The 16,593-nt window shown below is 40.1% G+C and overlaps 1 protein-coding gene across 13 annotated transcripts in view; it reads right to left on the reverse strand.

The window, feature by feature from the left end:
• The window catches only part of LINGO2 (leucine rich repeat and Ig domain containing 2), a 1,264,400-nt gene that overhangs the window by 430,405 nt on the left and 817,402 nt on the right, over positions 1 to 16,593 (reverse strand). The window lies entirely within an intron of this gene.

Genomic DNA, 16,593 nt, shown 5'->3' on the forward strand with positions numbered 1-16,593 from the left:
TGTTTCTCACTTCATCTATACTAGTATACCACCTAAGGTAAGTCATATTATTATTCCAATTTTATGAGGCTCAGAAAAATTGAGTAATTTGCCTAACATCACACAGCTAGTAAATAACAGAGTCGAGGTTTAAACCCAGCTCTGTCTATGAGCTCATTGTTAAAAGCCTCTATTTAAGTCACTGGCTCAGTGCACACTTAGTGAGCTGATTCAACCACAATCTCTCTTTTCTGAAACCAGAGTGTTTTTTCAGTCCCTAAGCAGTGTGGTTTGTTCCTGGCAGAGAGATACTTGGCTGTGACCCTTGTTCCTAATGATGAAATTTCTACCATTACCTCTCGGAATGGAATAAAACCTCTACTCAGAATGAAATTTGATGCAATTTGGCATTATACATTGCGATTAAAACTTTTTCATGACCTCTAATCCAAGGGTTCCACTTCTAGAATTTATGCTAGAAGTATGAGAGCATTCATTATAGCATTATTTTAAATAGTGAAAGCCTATAGAAGTAGCCAAACATCCACCAAATACTTTATGGTACAATAGAAAGCTAAAGTTACTAAAAATCATATGTTCATACTGTGTCCTGGGAAAATACCCATGAGACACCATGGCATTAAAATAGTTTTCTGTGAAATAATATGCAAAGTATGAACCTGCTTTTGTTAAATATGAATTATTATGTAAATATATCTGATTTTTGCCTAGAAAAATATCTAGAAGAACAGATACCAAATACTTAATGTAGTGGCCCTGGCTGGTGGTCTCAATTGGTTGGGCATCATCCTGAGCACCAAAAGATTGGCAGTTTGGTTCCTGATCAGGGCATATGCCTGGGTTGCCAATTGACCTCAGGTAGGGGGTGTGCAGGAGGCAGTCAATCAATGTTTTGCTCTTACATTGATGTTTTTATCTTTCTTTCCCTCTCCTTTCCTCTCTCTCTCAAAAAAAAATTCAATAAAAATATTTAAGAAAAAACAACACAAATACTTAAAGTAGTTATCTTTTTGTAATAGTTTGAGAAGAATACTTGTCCCCCAGGATAAATGAATACCCAATAATCCAAATGTTTACAGTAAGCATGCATTTTTTTTTTTGATAAGCAGAAAACAATTTTTTGAATATGTGAAAGAATCAAGGACACCCAAAAATAAACCCATGGATATCATGCTATTTCAAAAAGAAAACAAACACATACAAATACAACCCAAGTCAACCACTGGGACCTATTATTAGGTGAGCCCTAGGCAGGATGGGAAGGCATCTATCTCACCTGCCTGCCTTACTTCCACTTTGTCAGATCTCTCCGACCCTCTCCTTTCCTCCTTAGCTCAGCAATGAGGGTTTAGAATGTTATTTTTAATATTATGAAGCCAGGATTGAGCATCTATCATATACAAGTACTTTATTTACTTAGAAAAATCGCATAACTCTGTAAGACAGGTATTTTCATTTTGATTTTATAAATAAGAAAAATGAGCCGCAGTGGAGTAATTTTTCACACAAGCTTTCCAAGTTGGCCTGTGTTCTTTTAATTTGGCAAATTTACCAGTTTCATAAAGAAAAATGAACTAAGATTTTAAAAAATCTCAGGAACTAAGAGCAAACAAAAAAGAAATTAAAAAAATGTAAGAACAAAAATGTATAAATTAGTGAGTTTTAGTAGACTACTTTTAAACCACTGGCTTACCATCTTACGCAGTTTGAGAATAGCTTATAGGATCTGTTCTTGGTCACTCTTTCGGCTTCACTATGTTTCTAATACCCTCCCCAAGAAGTTCCATTTTCCCCCTTCATATTTTGAAAGCTTTAGAATAGCCCCCTTCACCCTTTCAGTCAGACCCAGCTATTTCATATATATATCTGATGAGGCTGATGAGCTGTCCAACCTGATGGGAACAGGAACCAATGCTGAGCCTCAGTTTCAGCACTATTTTGTGGGGAGATCAATCAGCCACTTGATGGACAGCTGATTGTGACATTGAACCTCTTCCACCTTAGAAGAACCAGTGATTCATTTTGACTAGAACTGGAACAGATTCCAAATAAGGGTTTGCTTATTTGCCTGCACAGCCTTGTTCAGCGTCATGATCTGAAAGCCTACAGAGTGTTTGATTCATCTGGACACTATATGCATATTATCAGCTCAAACCAATGGAAATACCTTAGAATTCAGCATAATCATGAGATCCATTCATCCCAATACATACTACATGACCCCAAAGCTGCTGGTCTGATAGATTGATGGAACAGCCTTTTAAAGGAACAGCTGAAGCCACAGCTGGGAGATGATACACTGCAATGATGGGGTGCCAGATAAAGTATGTGGTAAACACTCTAAATCAATGACCATATTCTAGTACTGCATCCCCAACTGATAGAATACATTGGTCTAGGAACCAAGGAAAGGAAGTCGGAGTGGTTGAACTTAGCATCATTCCCAGTAACCTAATTGAGGAATTTGTGCTACCTGTTCCCACAAATTTAGGTTTTGTGGATCTAGAAATCCCGGATTTCAGAAGGAGAATACTACCATAAGAGGACACAGTAGGGAGCTCATTAGACTTTAAGATGTGTCTTACATCCAATATCTTTGGGCTCCTTGTGCCAGGAGAGTGATAGCAGGGAGAGGAGTCATCATATTGGCTTGGGTAATTGAATGAACATTGGGAAGAGGTAGAGCTGCTGTCACACAATGAGGGCAGGGGAGAACTTCTATTACCCAGGAGATTCCTGGGGCATCCCTCAGCATTTTCCCATCTACTTTTCAAAATATATTTTTATTGATTTCAAAGAGGAAGGGAGAGGAAGAGAGAGATAGAAACATCAATGATGACAGAGAATCACTGACTGGCTGCCTCCTGCACGCCCCACTGGGGATTGAGCCCACAACCCAGGCATGTGCCCTGACCAGGAATTGAACCGTGACCTCCTGGTTCATAAGTCGATGCTCAACCGCGGAGCCATGCCCGCTGGGCCTCCCATCTATTTTTTATAGCAAATGGATAAATACAGAAGTCTTGGCCTAAGAAAGAAATGGTGCAGCACATTTAAGGCTTATCATTAATAGTCTGTGCCACCACACAAGGCAGGCCACATAGATCAATAGTGGTGCAGGCCAAGGATGAGGGAATTCTAGAATAGGCAGTACAAGAGGCAAGACAATAGAGAAACAATAGGTATCAGTTGAGGCACTGAGACTAGCTTCACTGGCAGGCGGCTGTATTCCCATTGATCTTCCTCTCAGAGGTTTTGTCAGAAAAGGTGACCTACTAGAATCCTGAAGAAGCTGTTCCCAGCTGCCCAAAGTGTTGGCTTCCAATGGCTCCCGGCTGACTCCTCTGGGAGTTTTCCTTCTTCCACCAAAGAGAACTGCCTTCCCCCAGGGTATTCACCCTCCCACAGGCAGCTCATGTAGAATGACTGAGCAGTGTAGGGGTACAATGGCCAGACCTTCTTTTCTCTATTTGGGACATCTATAACCATATTGATCCCAAGCACACTCCCAACAAACTTCCTGTATAAAATATTCTATTTCAGAATCAGTTTCCCACAAAAATTGACCTAAAGCAAGATTACAAAGTTCAGAAGTCATGAAGCTGAGAATTGAACACAGATATGAGTGACTCTGAGTCCACATCCTAGCCATCATATCTTCCTGTCTCCCATAAAGAACAATTTATTCTAATTTTAAACATATTTTTTGTCTAGGCATAAGCAGTCAATAATGATATGTTTAAGCCTGTAAGTCAGAAAACATTCTACAGTGTTATACAATATCTACAATTATATTGCCACTGGAACATTAGACTAATGTATTTATACCTCTTGAAATACAGACTGATATAAATCAGTAGGCTTTAACTACACATACATAACAATTTATAATATTACATTAAAATATATGTCCTAAAATATATCTCAAAATTAATTTCAAGGTTAGTTTGACAACAATCTCTAATTATGCTAGCATATTTTCTAAGTACAAAATGATACTTTTAATCATGCCATTTTCTATGAAAAAAATTTAAGACCTCTGTTTCAGAAAACTTACAAGATTAGTTACAGAACAAGGACTTAAATTTTCTACCATAAATGTAAGAATTTTATCAGGCGTGAAATGCAGTCAGAACAATTTACAGCCCAGTAAAATATTTCTTCAGGCAGTCTTTAGAATAAGAACATAGAAGTTACCTAATTCCATGCAATGTTGAGAGAATGCTGTTAGGATTTTACAACCAGTGAACAGTCAGCTAAGTGGTAACCGCCTGTCTCTAGACTCTTTTCTGGAAATCATTGTACCTCTTCATTCTGTTCCTGAAGAAATTCTACATCCCCCGTTCCTTTGTTTCATTTACCAGCTCTTAACTCTGGGTCACATCATTATGCTTTTCTATTTAAACATATGTAGCATCATTAGTTTAGTGATGTTATCCCACCACTATACTGAATTAAGGACTTCATGTGATAAACACAAGGTGTTAGATAAAATTCCTCTGGCAGAAAACTAAGATAAGAAAATTCCAAGAAACATATCTAACCTAGGCACACCGAGGCAAAAAATGGTTGCTACACATTGAGAAAGAGCTTACTAGCTTTAGTTTTATCTTTTACTTGTCAAAGGGTTATTTAAACCATTTGGGGAGAGAGGGTTTTTGAGAAGTTCTTAACATCAGATGGATGTAAAAGGTTCCAACTGGTGGAAACTAGGACAGGACCTGCCGACAGAAGCTGCATTGTATGTCCCATGTAGAGACGTGGGTCAATAAAACAAAGCAAAAAAATATGGGAAACACTTCAAAGGAATCACGAAGCTAATGGACAGGAGTTCCCACCAAGACATAGGAAGCTTTCCACGGTGTAATCTACTCAGTAAGCTTTAAGGTATGGACCACCAGAAAAACCTTCATGAGAAAATTGTCCACCTCTGGGTAGAGCTGTACATCATTCACCTCCGGAGGGATCAGGCTTCCTAAATTTATTCTTAGGTCATTTATTTTTCCTCAGCAGAGTTTACATGTAAACCTGTAAACTTCACAAAGAATGCAACACAGGTTTACATCAGTTCATTCATTATTATAATTGGAGTTGTGAAAGCTACAAAGGTGTCCATGACCTACTCCCAAGGAGCTTGGACTTTTAACAGCAGTATATTTGGCATCAGCAAATGGCTCCCCAGTTTCTAGTCAGTAATATTTTCAGGTTCAGGAAAGAGAGTTAATTTTTGTACATGACACTCAGAACTGGTGTAGCCCAGTGACTGAGTGTACAGTAAGTTACTGGTATACTACAGTTAACATTTCAATGGTACAGCTCAAAAAGCAGACCAACAAAAAGATAAAGACTGACATATACAGGCATCAGATTAACTTTGTGACACAAGGTTCTCTTCAGGATAGATCTTACCAGAGTGATGTTTTAAAAATTTCATTTTGATGTATTTTTAAAGAACATTTTAAAATTAAATAACAGAGAGGTTGGGCAATGTCATAATTTTCAGGGTAAATTCTGAATAAACTGGTGTTGGCATAGAGCCAGAGTAATGGTTTGGAGATGAAAAGGCAGTTTATGAGGACTACTGAGGTGGTACTTACAAGAGAGTAAGTTCAATGTTTGTTTGTTTGTTCTGTTTGTTGGGTGAAATCCTATATTGATAGGCCTAGAGTAGCCTGTGCTAACTAATTTAAAATCATGCATATCTTCCACTTTGGGGAGGCAGGGTGGTGTGGATAAGAAAACACTGGATAATAAATCAGGAGGCCAGGCTTGGTCTACCCTGTGGCTCCAACTGGTTATCTGTTTCTGGGCAGAATTTTCTCTTGACTTTAATTACAAGTTAAATCGCAAAAAGAAAGTTAGAACAGGAAGGGTGTACAAGTTGAGGTTGTCCAAATCAAGGACAGGTGATAGGTGAATCCAAGCCAATGTTCCCGAAGGGGAACCAGAAGGAATATTTGGGAAAATAAGATTTAAATGGAAATATAAAGGAGGAGAAATAGAATCATAAATATCAGACAGAACCAAATCAGGGAACATGGGGAACAGTGGGCCACAATAATATTATCTTTGGACAAGTGAGGAACATCCCGGAGATTATCTGGGATAGTAAGCAATGTAAAATTTGTGTTGATTGTTTAGGAATCCCATGGTTCATTCATTGTTTGGCCTGGCATCAAGGCAGGCTATAAGCTCCATGCAAGAGAGGTGTGTCCCTTTTTTTCACGATTGGGTGTCCAGTGCTGGGCATAGTAATGGGCACTTGGAAAGCATTCAATAAATATGTTAGAATGAGTGAATGAGTGTATGCATGAACAGATAAAATAAAACAAATAAATGAGTGATGAACTAAAGGTAACATGATGTATTGGATGAGGATCATTATAGGCACTCTATTACTTTTAAACCAGTCCTTGATAATATCTTTTAAAATAAAATAAGACAGCAATATAGTGAAAAATATGAGATTCTGCACTTGGCCCCCACACTTTTACTCCCAAAATACAACTTAATATACAACAGTTTAGACAAGAGTATAGAACTGAAGTAAAACTTATGAATCAACAGGAAACGTGCTGTGTCTCCTCCCCTCACACACCAATGCTATCTTAGGCTTTATTATTACACCTGTAGTATATTCAGGAGAGGAGGAAATGATCCTGTTTTTACTTCACAGTTGCCATGTCAATATGGAGCATTGCTTTTTGTTTTGGATACTAGATTTTATGAGATCCACAAACAAATGGAACACAGTTTGGGAGAAAGGCTAAGTTAATATAAGGAATGGCTGAAGGAATTAACAATGATCAGGGGAAACATGCAGATTATTTTAGAATAACTGAATAAATATAATACAATTTTAGCTAGAGATATCTGAAGCAACATGAAGAAGAATCTTAAAATATGTCTCAAAATGGCTTGTTTTGCATTAAGACAAGAGCTGACAAACTACAGCCTGCCAAATCTAGCTACACTCCTTATGTTCTTTATTTATTTATTGTTTATGTCTGCTTTCCTGCTACAATAGCAGAGTTGAGTAGTTGTGACAGAGACCATAAAGTCCACAAATATATTTACTATATGATCATTTCTAGAAAAAAATTGCTAACCCCACCCCTAAGAAAAAAACAAGCATCCATTCATTCATTTACTCATTCATTTAGCAAACATGTTTCAAGCATGGGCAATGTTTCTAAAATATATCAGACACTAGCAATATGGAGATAAGACACATCTGTACCTTAGCCTAGGTATCAATTTCCCTGTCACAGACATAAACTAGGTAACCATTAACAGAGCATATTTTGTCCATGAAGCAAATTCTTGGACTCAATGATTTCCAGGTTTTCTTTTAACTGCAAGATTATTATTATTATTATTATTATTATTATTAATTATTAGTTAATCCTCACTCAAGGATATTTTTCCATTGATTTTTAGAGAGAGTGGAAGGGAAGGGAGAGACACAGAGAGAGAAACATCAATGTGAGAGAGACACATCAATCATTTGTCTCCTGCATGTGACTCTGCTGGAATTTAGCCTGAAACCAAGGTACCTTCCCTTGACTGGAATCAAACCTGAGACCCTTCACTCTTCAGGCCGACACTCTAACCACTGAGGCAAACCAGCTAGGGAAACTGCAAGATTCTCTAAAATGGGAAAGGTCATGAAGGAAAAGGTCTTGGAACACTGGTGGATGGAAGCAGATGGAGAAGTAAGAGGTGGTTCCTTCAGTTATGGAGAAGTGTCAAGGACCTTGACTCAAGGTGAGTGATCATTGAATAAAGACAAGTCAAGTTGAATAAGCATGTATGGTAGGAGTGAGGATGTATAGAGGAAGTATGTCTGAAAAGACCAGAAGAATCATATTATGTGGGGTATTCTGTGTCAAGCTTAATATCTTTCCGCTTATGTCAGAAAAAAGAAATCTATGAAGTCTTTTTTAAGAGGGGAAGTATAAACAAAGTGTAATTCTGGGAAGATCAATTTGATAGCTCTTTGTAAGATGGACTGGAGATGAAAGATGAAACAGTTGTAACCAGGTTTAAAATAAGGAGAGCACGAAACACTAAGGATTGAATGGGAAGAGAGAAACAGAAATGAATGTGGGGGGGAAAAAAGATGGCGACCGGCAGGAAGGTAGGGAGAGAGAGAGCGTGAGTGAGGAACCCATAGAGGAGAGTGTAGATGTGTGTGGTGTGTGTGTGTGTATGAGCTAGGGTCAGTTAGATTCTGCAGGTCTTCCAAGGGGCTCCCTAACAGGGCAGCCCTAGAAGGCGGAGCCCCGCGCACAAAGCAGACACTTCTCGGCGGCTGGTGCGGACGCGGAGACCACGCCATCTTGAGAAACAGAGCTGCCTGAGACTCGGATCCTGGCTTCTGACACAAACCAGGACCCTGCAGCCACTGGGGACAGAGAACTGCTATCACAGCTTCAGACCAACAAACAACAAGAATCCACACTTCCCCGCAGATTTCCGTGAGTCAAAGAGCCTATCCCGCTCCTCGCAGGCGCGCAGATAGCGCCATAGTAACTGATAGACCCGCCCATCCCCCAAGCTGCTGAGCGCCCACAGGCGCGCGGAAAGCGCCATAGTAACTGATAGACCCGCCCCTCGCCCAAGCTGCCGAGCTTTGCGCAGGGACGCGCTCCCCAGTAGGGAATTTGGCGCACATGCGCAGGACAGAAGCAGCTCCCAGTCGGGGAAATCTGTCAGCGCGCACAGAGGGCTCCCCTTCGGGGAATTTGGGGGAATTTGGCTCGCGGGTCACAGCTCCCCCTTCGGGGATTCTTAGAGCGTGCACAGAGGGGCTTCCCTTTGGGGAATTTGGCGCGCAGGACGGACTCCGCCCCCCTTCCGGGACTCTGGGAGAATTCACGGAGCCAGCTCACCTTCAGGATTTTAAGAATGTGTGCTCTAGCTGGTTTGGCTCAGTAGAGAGAGCACACACAGGACGCAGCTCCACTTCAGGGAATTTGGCACGCCGGACACAGCTGCCTGGGATCTCTGACTCACAGCGCATTCACACTAAGAGCCAGCGACCCCAATTGTTGGTCCATGCACACACAGGGACCCTGATTCTCAACGAGAAACCGCACAAGGCAACAGAGACTTTGAAACTCGAGTCTTGGTGCAGACACAGGGAAACTCTTGACTCCTGGCACATGCTAAGGATCTCATTTTCGGCACATACCAACAGTGTGGTGCAGACAGGGCCCCTGATTCTAAGTGTGCACATGAGACCACACGGAACACTGGGGACACTGATCCTGGGCAAGTCTGGTTCCCGCCAACCAAAGGCAGCCACACATCCTAGTGTCAGAGCACTTCAGTGAAACTAGGGTGGAGCGAAGTCCCCACAGCACACGGCCCAGGTCCACGCAAACAGAAGCTTGAGCTTTCTGGTAATAGCCAGAATGGGGAAACGAAATAACTCACAGAGGAAAGAAAATGTGGAGTCGCCAAGAAAGGAAATTAGTGAAACTGAAGCTTGCAACATGACCGAAAAGGAGTTCAGAGTAATAGTCATGGAATTTATACATCGGATGGATGAGAAAATCAACAACTTATGCAAGAATCAGGAAGAAATGAAAAGTGATATAGCTACAATAAAAAACACCATGGAAAGTTTCAACAGTAGACTACAAGAAGCAGAGGACTGAATTAGTGAGTTAGAAGATCAGGTACAGAAACAAGCTCAATCTGAACAGCAATTGGAGAAAAAAATTAAAAAGCAGGAGGAAAGCCTAAGGGAGCTTCGGGACAACATGAAACGAAGTAACATGCGTATAATAGGGCTGCCAGAAGGACAAGAAGAGCAGCAGGGATTAGAAAATCTATTTGAAGAAATAATGACAGAAAACTTCCCAGATATGGGAAAGATAAAAGTTACGCAAGTACAGAGAGTCCCAAGCAGGATCAACCCCAAAAGACCCACGCCAAGACATGTCATAATTTCAATGGCAAATATAAATGATAAAGAGAGAATCCTAAAGGCGGCAAGAGAGAGACAGAGAGTTACCTACAAAGGAACACCCATCAGATTGTCAAATGATTACTCAACAGAAACACAACAAGCTAGAAGTGAATGGAAGGAGGTATACAAAGTGTTGCAAAGCAAAGGACTGAATCCAAGAATACTATATCCAGCAAGACTATCAATCAAAATTGAAGGGGAAATCAGGAGCTTTGCAGACAAAAAAAGCCTCAGGGAGTTTATCACCACCAAACCAGCAATGCAAGAATTGCTAAAGGGAATACTGTAAAAAGAAAAAATAAACAGGTAAGAAGGAATACAGACACAAAAATAGATATGACTGCAAACAAATACCTTTCAGTAATAACTTTAAATGTAAACGGACTAAATGCTCCAATCAAAAGACATCGAGTAGCTGAATGGATAAAAAAACACGACCCATATATATGCTGTCTACAAGAGACCCACCTCAGAACAAGAGACTCACACAGATTGAAAGTGAAGGGATGGAAAAATATCTTTCAGGCAAATGGAAATGAAAAAAAAGCTGGGGTAGCAATACTTATATCTGACAAAATAGACCTCAAAGTAAATGCCATAACAAGAGATAAGGAAGGCCACTTCATAATACTAAAGGGAGAAACCCAACAAGAAGAAGTAATTCTGGTAAACATATACGCTCCCAATATAGGAGCACCCAAATACATAAAAAAACTCCTGGAGGATATCAAGGGAGAGATTAATAGCAATACAATCATAGTAGGAGACTTTAATACCCCACTATCACCACTGGACAAATCCTCTAAACAAAAAATCAGCAAAGAAACAGAAATCCTAAATGACTCACTAGACCAGATGGAATTAATTGACATCTTCAGAACATTTCACCCCAAAGCCACAGAATATACATTCTTCTCAAGTGCACATGGGTCATTTTCAAAGATAGACCATATGCTGGGTCACAGGCAAAGTCTCTTCAAATTCAAGAAGATAGAAATTTTATCAAGCATCTTCTCAGATCACAGTGGCATAAAACTGGAAATCAACTACAATAAATACAATCCAAAGAAATCAAACACATGGAGACTAAACAGCATGCTATTAAACAAGGACTGGGTCACCAGAGAGATCAAGGAAGAAATAAAAAACATCATGGCAACAAATGACAATGAAAACACAACAATCCAAAATCTATGGGACACAGCGAAAGCAGTCTTGAGAGGGAAGTTCATAGCTCTACAAGCCTATTGCAAAAAACAAGAAACAATGGTAATAAATTACTTAACCCTACAACTCAAAGAGCTAGAAAAAGAGCAGCAAGAAAAGCCCAGTGTAACCAGAAGGAAGGAAATAACAAAGATCAGAGCGGAGATAAATGACATAGAGACCAAAGAAACAATACACAAGATCAACAAAATCAAAAGCTGGTTCTTTGAAAGGATAAACAAGATTGATGGACCTCTAGCCAGGCTCACCAAGAAGCAAAGAGAGAGGACCCAAATAAACAAAATCAGAAATGAAAAAGGTGATATAACAACAGACCCCGCTGAGATACAAAGGATTGTTACAAAATACTACAAACAACTGTATTCCAACAAACTGGACAACCTGGAGGAAATGGACATATTCCTAGAAATATATAACCTTCCAAAAATCAATCAAGAAGAATCTAAACAGCTCAATAGGCCAATAACTATGGACGAAATTGAAGCAGTCATCAAAAAGCTTCCGGCAAACAAAAGCCCGGGGCCTGATGGCTTCACAGGAGAGTTTTACCAAACATTCAAGGAAGAACTAAAACCTATCCTCCTCAGACTATTCCAAAAAATTCAAGTGGAAGGAACACTTCCAAGCTCCTTCTATGAAGCCAGCATCACCCTAATACCAAAAACAGATAAAGACAACACAATGAAAGAGAATTACAGACCAATATCCCTCATGAACATAGATGCCAAAATCCTCAACAAAATTCTAGCAAATCGGCTCCAGCAGTACATCAGAAAGATCATACACCATGACCAAGTAGGATTTATCCCAGGAATGCAAGGATGGTACAATATCCGCAAATCAATAAACGTGATACATCACATAAACAAATTGAAAGATAAAAATCACATAGTCATATCAATTGATGCAGAAAAAGCATTTGACAAAATCCAACACCCTTTCTTGATAAAAACTCTCAACAAGGTGGGAATATATGGCTCATACCTCAACATAATAAAAGCTATATATGATAAACCTACAGCAAACATCATACTCAATGGACAAAAACTAAAAACATTTCCCCTGAGAACAGGAACAAGACAGGGATGCCCACTCTCACCACTCCTGTTTGACATAGTACTGGAAGTATTAGCCATTGCAATTAGACAAGAAGAAGAAATAAAAGGCATCCAAATTGGAAAAGAACAAGTAAAGCTGTCTTTATTTGCAGACGACATGATATTGTACATAAAAAATCCGAAAGACTCCGTCAAAAAACTAATAGACTTAATAAATGAATTCGGCAATGTAGCAGGATACAAAATTAATGCCAAGAAATCTATGGCCTTTCTATACACCAATAGTGAACTTACAGACAGAGAGACTAAAAAGGGAATCCCATTTACCATCGCACCAAAAAAATTAAGATACCTAGGAATAAACTTAACTAAGGAGGTAAAAGACCTATACACGGAAAACTACAGGACACTGAAAAAAGAGATAGAGGAAGACGTAAACAGATGGAAGAACATACCATGTTCATGGATTGGTAGAATCAACATCATTAAAATGTCCATACTACCCAAAGCAATCTATAGATTCAATGCACTCCCCATTAAAATACCAACGGCATATTTCACAGACCTTGAAAGAAGTCTCCAAAAATTCATCTGGAATAAAAAAAGACCCCGAATAGCCACAGCAATCCTGAGAAAGAAGAATAAATTAGGAGGGATCTCAATACCAGATTTCAAGCTGTATTACAAAGCCACTGTTCTCAAAACAGCCTGGTACTGGCACAAGAACAGACATATAGATCAATGGAACAGAATAGAAAATCCAGATATTGGCCCAAACCACTATGCTCAATTAATATTTGACAAAGGAGGCATGAACATACAATGGAATAAAGACAGTCTCTTCAATAAATGGTGTTGAGAAAATTGGGCAGATACATGCAAAAAAATGAAGCTTGATCATCAACTTACGCCATACACAAAAATAAACTCAAAATGGATACAGGACTTAAACATAAGACGGGAAACCATAAAAATACTAGAGCAATCCACAGGCAGCAAAATGTCAGACATATGCCAAAAGAAATTCTTCACTGACACTGCCCCTAGGGCAATGGAAGCTAAAGAGAAAATTAACAAATGGGACTACATAAAAATAAAAAGCTTTTTCACAGCAAAAGAAACCATCAACAAAACAACAAGAAGGCCCACTGCATGGGAGAACATATTTGCAAATGCCATCACTGATAAAGGTTTAATCTCCAACATCTACAGGCAGCTTATACAACTTAATAAAAGGAAGATAAATGATCCAATAAAAAAATGGGCAACAGACCTAAATAGAATCTTTTCAAAAGAAGACAGAAGGAAGGCCAAGAGACACATGAAAACATGCTCAACGTCACTAATTATCCGAGAGATGCAAATCAAAACAACAATGCGGTACCATCTCACACCTGTCAGAATGGCTATCATCAACAAATCAACAAACGACAAGTGTTGGCGAGGATGCGGAGAAAAAGGAACCCTCGTGCACTGCTGGTGGGAATGCAGACTGGTGCAGCCACTGTGGAGAACAGTATGGAGTTTCCTCAAAAAACTGAAAATGGAACTCCCATTTGACCCAGTAATCCCACTCCTGGGAATATATCCGAAGAAACTAGAAACACCAATTAGAAAGGATATATGCACCCCTATGTTCATAGCAGCACAATTCACCATAGCTAAGATTTGGAAACAGCCTAGGTGCCCGTCAGCAGATGACTGGATCAGAAAACTGTGGTACATCTACACAATGGAATACTATGCTGCCATAAAAAAGAAGGAATTCTCATCATTTGCAGCAACCTGGGAGGAATTGGAGAACATTATGTTAAGTGAAATAAGTCAGTCAATGAAAGAAAAAATACCACATGATCTCACTCATTTATGGATAATAAAGAACATTATAAACTTGTACAAAAAGATAGATACAGAGACAGTAAAGCATCATACAGTCTGTCAAATTACAAGGGGAAGGTTAGGGAGAGGTGGGGGAGATAAGAGATCAATCAAAGGACCTGTATGCATGCATATAAGCATAACCAATGGATGCAAAACTCTGGGGGGTGGGGGCATATATGGGAGTGGGGTGTGGGGGGGGCAATGGTAAGATATGTACACATATAATACCTTAATAAAAAATTGAAGTAAAAAAAAAGAAAAAAAAAGAAATGAATGTGTATTTTGCATGAATGAGACATGTTGGATCCACAGACACAGGGTCTGTAGAAAGAATAGGGATCAGGTGCTGGGTGTGACTAGGGCCTATCCCTATACAAGAGGGCCAAAGGCTACCTTTATTCAGTGCCCACAGAACATGGTAAACTCCATTCTGATTTTATAAAAATGTATCTTTATTGTTGAAAGTATTACAGATGTCCCCTTCTTCCTTTCCTCCCAATTGCCCCCTCCATCCCATTCCAGACCCCTCCCCAGGCCTTCCCCACACTATTATCTGTCGTGGCTATGCATATATGCTTTTAAGTTCATTTGAGTCAATACCCAAGGTGTCCTTCAGAACAGGATCCCTGACAGTGATTATAGCCCTGAAGGGTGGTGTTCGGACTCTCAGAGTGGGAGCAACCAACTCTCTCAGGGTCCCAGTTAAATAATTGGGGCCAGAATAATTCCTGGCCCCATTGATTGGTGTTAATGCACTATGCAGTTAGGAGCTGGGTGTGGCTATGCATGCAGGTAGCAGATCTCAGGGAACACAGGCACTTCCAAGGGAATAATTATAACTATTTTAATTATAACTATTTTTTGTGGGAAATTCAATGATGTCCTTTGCAATTTGGGCTGGAGTATACCTGCATATAAATCAAATATATAAGACTAGTGGCCTGGTGCACAAAATTCATGCACATTAAAAGGGAATTAATTAGAGGAAATATTTTAATATTGCTATTTGCCCTTTATCTGTATTAGAAGTGTCAATGATGAAAGGAAATTAGTAAAATGTATATGAAAATAATATATAAATTTATTAATAAACCGGGTGGGGATGCACGCAGGCAGCATCACATCCAGGCCAGGGATACAGGCAGGCAGCTTCACTTCAGTGCTGGGCAGGGATGCACATAGGCCGCGCCACGTCCCAGGTCAGGGACACAGGCAGGTAGCAACATGTTAGCACTGGGCAGGCCTGCGCCTACCTTCACCAAGGGCCACCCCCAGGCCGGGCAGCACGGTGGGCCTATGTGTGCCTCCGCTGGGGGCCACCTCTGCTGGGGGCCACTCCCCGGCGGAGGGCCTCCGGGCTGGGCAGCGCGGAGGGCCTGCGTGCACCTCTGCTGGGGCTGCCTCCACCAGGAAGCACCTCCGGGCTGGGCGGCCTCCAGGCTCGGCCGCGCAGGGGTCACCTCTGTTAGGGGCCAACCCGGGACAGGCCACGCCGAGGCCCTCCTGGTGATGGCAGTCCCCGCTTACCCCCTCCTGCTGTGCATGCCTCCTGCGGAGCGGTTGTGATGTTACAGCACCCAGGACAAACTATTTGCATATTCCTCTATTATTATATAGGATGATAGTTATGTCTGAGTGGGCATCATCAAGAAGAAAAATGGCAACAATATTTTCAAAGAAGATCAGCTATTCATAAAGTCCCTCACTATTCTTAGATGATAAATGTTGCTTTAAAATGTAATCTTCCCTCTCTGCCCATCATCTATCTGATTGTGTCTGATGGAGGTATTTAGCTTGGAGAAAGTGGGTCATGTATTGACAAATGAGGAAATCACCCAGTTGGCAATTTGTTTACTTCTAACCTGATCATCCTATTGTACACAGAAGAAGCTCAAAGCTGCATATTTTGGGGAGATTTTGGGCCAAATCATTAGAATGCTGCCTGTTGGGTCAATAGGCTCAGGCCATCACTAAATTTTTTTTTAATCTTTAATTTTTCTTTTTTCTGTTTATATATCCACAGCTGTCTGCACACTTTTTAATGTGCAGAGTGAGCCTCACACAGTAAATATATCACAGTGGATGAAGCACAGTTTTTGATTCATATTTATCAACATTACTACTTATTCACAAGAAAATCAGTTTCTTTATCTATAAAATTGGGATAATTATACCTACCCCAAGTTTCATTTTCAGAATCAGTAAGATACTACACAGATAGTGCCTAACAATTATTAGACATACAATTAATACCTGTTCCACTTCTTCTTTGATGTTGTTTCTGGTTATTAAGCTATATTAGCTAGTTGCATTTATCACCTGTGACATTTGAAATATGAAAGCATTATTGCAACATCTCAATGTCTAGCATTCAGATAAAGGTGTGTGTGTACTGAGTGATTCACATGGAAAGATTCACATGAAAAAACTCAGTGGATGTGTCTTTGT

This window comes from Cnephaeus nilssonii, assembly GCF_951640355.1.
Source record: "Cnephaeus nilssonii genome assembly, chromosome: 14".
Taxonomy (NCBI): Eukaryota; Metazoa; Chordata; class Mammalia; order Chiroptera; family Vespertilionidae; genus Cnephaeus; species Cnephaeus nilssonii.